Source organism: Coptis chinensis, chromosome 6, assembly GCF_015680905.1.
Source record: "Coptis chinensis isolate HL-2020 chromosome 6, ASM1568090v1, whole genome shotgun sequence".
NCBI classification, from domain to species: Eukaryota; Viridiplantae; Streptophyta; class Magnoliopsida; order Ranunculales; family Ranunculaceae; genus Coptis; species Coptis chinensis.
Window position 1 is genome coordinate 5,404,989 of NC_141461.1, and position 4,276 is coordinate 5,409,264.

The 4,276-nt window shown below is 37.1% G+C and overlaps 1 pseudogene; it reads right to left on the minus strand.

Moving 5' to 3' along the window:
• Nucleotides 1-210: 210 nt before the first annotated feature.
• LOC147491002 (eukaryotic translation initiation factor-like) lies at nucleotides 211-1,236 on the minus strand (annotated as a pseudogene).
• Nucleotides 1,237-4,276: the final 3,040 nt, after the last annotated feature.

Sequence of the window (4,276 nt, forward strand, 5' to 3'; positions counted from 1 at the left end):
ATTTACAACATCCGGTGGAATTCCGTAGCATTCACCGAGCTTTTCTTCCACACAATCGTATAGCTTCATATAGAATGCAAATGCCAAGTATTCCTTGAGAAGAGAGACTGTTTTCTTACGGTTCATCCGGTTTATTTTGCAACCGAGTGGTCGTTTCTCTGCCGGCAATACAGGTGCTACTGGTGACATGCTTAGTAGAGGATCGTGATGCTACAGATCAATAGTAGTAGTCTGATTGGAAGGACGACCGAGCCAACCTGCACCACTACCTTGAAACAATAGACTTGTTCTCCCAATTATTAGGCCACCACAACCCTAAGTTAGAAGCTTTGAGTTGATGGCTGTTGGCTTGTTGGCAAAGGGAGCCTGGACACACACAAATGATCGGGCAAAATTGTCAATATTATCAATTCCCCGCATCCCGGCATCTTCCTCGCCTCCATTCCCGGCATTATACCCTAGGCCCAGTCGGTTGGGAAACCTCCTGCTCAAACCCCAATTGCATCCACGCCCGATTTCAAGAACCCTTATGCTAGCGGTTTGCACCCGGACGCAACCCAAGAGTCTTTTCTCAAGGTCGAATGAATTTCTCCACTATGGTCTTAGCTTTGATATGTCAAAACAAATTTGGAAGAGTAAGTAAAGAAAGATGGACTCAAGTATGTAAGGCTTTCATGAGGAAAGGGAATTGAGGAAGTATACCTCCTTGCGGCTGGGGACCCACTTGTCTGCTTGCAGATTCAGAACATCACGAACCATGAATTTCAGCCATTGTGCCAGTTGGGGGTGTGTGGTGAGATCCTTCATTCGGTTGAAGTAGGCATCATTAACACGCCGAGACTTGGGAATTTCATCCAGCTACTTGCCAATGGTGTTGAGAAACTGACAGTCTCAACATTTCCCTCATCCGGACAAATCTTAGGATATTGTCCCAACAACTCCTGTAATCAATCATCAGAACAACTTAAGAAACTGAAAAAAACTGAAAAAAGGAGTGACTAAAAATGTAGAGGGTTCTGATAACAACCTGAACAATGTGGTGTATAATCTTCTCAGGCACCATCTTATGTTTTAAAAGTTCACCTATAAGACGAATGTTTCCAAGAGTGTGCAACTTCGATTTTCAGCACCTTCAAATGCTTCTTGACAATTATTCATGAGGACACGCTTGAAAGTTATATCCTTCTCACCAGGCTAATCAGAAGGGAATGGTGGGAGTTTTTCATTGAGATTGGAACAAAGAATTGTACATGTAACATTTAGACGTCACCTACATGGGAACAGAGAAGGTTACATTTACATAATGAATCAAATCCACAACATAAAGAACTCCAAAAAAAAAAGGGAAGAAAAATGAAAAAGAAAGAGGAGATGATAATGAAATCCAAGAACAGAGCATACTCTATGCACTAACCCCAACTTTCTACAGTCGCTTCCTTAAGTGAAACAAAGGAGTCTATCTCATCTTTAGTATAGAAAATACCATGATTTTGAATAGGCGGATAAAGTATGAAAAGACTTTTCCCTTTCTCCTGGTTTTTGATCAGTTACAGATCAATTTATTTGCTTCTTTTTGGACTGACAGGTATAAACAATGTCGACTATTTCAAGATTGCAAAGTGTTTGTTATTATAGCTAACCATCTTTTGTAAATGCATGATCTTTTGTACAAAACAATGCATGAGTTGCATAATCCTATTCTGCAATTAGCTTTAGAAATAAACATATCCAGTAGTATAAGTTGTACGAACTATACAGAACATACTTCAACAACAACAACAATGTCCATATATATATAAGAAATAAAAACATAATGACTGGTATATATAATGATTTTTTTTAAAATATCAGTTTTGGAGGCATCTGATAATTTACATCCAGGAATGGTAGTTTGTTCTATGGTCACAACTGAAGGAAGTGGGACGAAACTATAAAGTCTAATATAGCTAACCTAGTAACCTAGTACTAATAATACCGTATTATCGAATAGGAACAAAGTCAGGAAAAACCCGAAATGAAAATTCGCAATGCACTGTCCAGAAGATATGCAAGAGCCATTATTACCTGGTAAGAAATTTGTGGTTTCTGTAGGATTACCACCACTGCAGACACTGGATTAAGTAGTAGAACCGCCAATGTGCAACACATTCAAATCTGGAAATTTATTGTCATCAGATGCATTTCAAGCAGTGCAATATATCTCTCCGCTAAAAAGGAATATAATAAATGACCACTTTTCTTTTAAGATCAGACAGAATAACCCTGAATCCAAAATGTCAGACGTGTTGTTCATTACTTTGTAAATATGAAATAGTGCAGTAACCTCCCTTCACCATTATACGTAGAAGTGAGAAATAAAAAATATTAATCTTCCCCGTCTTTTATTATTGGAGCCTGTGCTGGACCAGTTTGGTTATATTGATTGATTACCCTAAATATCTACAGTGGGCATGCCAGTGCTCGTAATATAGATTCTGTGACACCCTTTTTGAACCATTTAGAAGATTTCACGAAAGCCCATTGTTGAATTTATAGTTTCAGGTTGCAATTTTCGTATACAAATTGTGAAGTCTGACTAATAAGGAACTTTAAATGTCTCTCACTTGGTCCTTTGACAAACTTGTGGAACATGGTTCCTTCAAGAGAAGTACTAAACAAATAAAAAAAGAAAAAAAGAGAGCGCAAACTCAATATTCACCTGAATATGATCATTGGGGTCGATGACATTTGCAATGCCATTGGCAAAAGGTTATGAAACTTCAATAATGTTGGTAAGGTTATTGCAATAGTTTGATTTACTTGATGAATGGAGGGCTTGAATGGATGACCTCAGTTTATGGGGATAAGATTTAAGAAAGAAGTTTTTATCTACTTATCTATTTTGGGTTTTTATGTATTTTGGGCTACGAACAATTGAAATAACTAAAAAAAGGGCGTAGAATTCATTTTTTTAAGTAAAATCTGATGTGTCAGTGTGAGAGAAAAAAGGGGGATGACGTGGGTCACTCGGAGCATTCTCAACTACTCAGTATTAATGGTCTTTGATTAGACAAAAAGCACTGTTTAATTGTTTGACTTTGACCTAGTCACCTACAAAATGATTGGGCCGAGTGCACCCAACCCAACGTGTTTTTTAGGGTGAAACTGAGCGCCCATCACACTTGCAGCTCCCTAAATGAAGATAACCATACCCGTCAAATACTTCACCTGTTCACTTCACGCCATTTAGTAATTTAGTACTATCACAGTATCACCGTTCTTTAAATTGTTATCATTTTATTGTAGTATAATGAAGTATACATGAGATGCGGAACATGGAATCCTAATGTAACATGGAATAGTTCCTAATGTAATCTAAATCATCATATCCTTAGTAACTAACCGGCTTTTTTTTTTCTACCAAATTAATCCCCCTTGGACCTTGGTAAAAACTTTATCATACTATTGTGTCACGTGACCTCTGTGATTTAAGAATATTTTCTTACGTGTATTGAAGATGGAGTATGGAATTACAAATTCACAAGTTCACAACCCATACAAAATTCACCTTCTTCCATAATTTCACGTGTGACCAGACTGTTACAGTTGTGATTCTCTAATCACACAATCCTAATGAAGTTTTTTCCTCCAAAAGAGTGGAGACCACATCAAGCTCTTAAAATCCAATCTTTCATAGCAAAACCAATATAATTAAAAAGTTTTCATTGCAAACAAGAATTGATATGTCCCAAGGAATAGAGAGAGAGATATGTAAGTGGTGGTGGTGGTGGACTGGTGGTGGATGTAATTGGAGGTGAATGTGAGATATAGGGACAATTAGAATGGTATTTCAATTTTGACTGATTTTGTGGGTCCCACAAAAATTAAAATTAAAATTAAAACGATAGAAAAAATAGTGATTTATAACAAAAATGGTAAGAGTATTAAAATGAAAAAAAAAATATGAGTAATATTGAGGGGTTGAGTTTTCCACTATTTATAGTAGTAAGTAGGGGTGTAATACATGGCGGGGTGGGTCAATTACGGGTCAAATAGTAATAGGTGGGTCTAGGGGATACAAATCCAGGTGGTCGACCCAAGGGCGGGTTTGAAGTGTCATGTGTTTTAAGATATCACCCTAATTGGGTCGTCACTTTTAGGGGGTTTTGGTAGTCATCCGGCCTGGATAAAATTATCATTTTAACCCAATTTTACCCAAAAAAAACTTGCTAATTCTGCAAGTAATATATTTCCAATTCACAACATAGAAAAAAAAAATGGAATCAATCAATTAAAA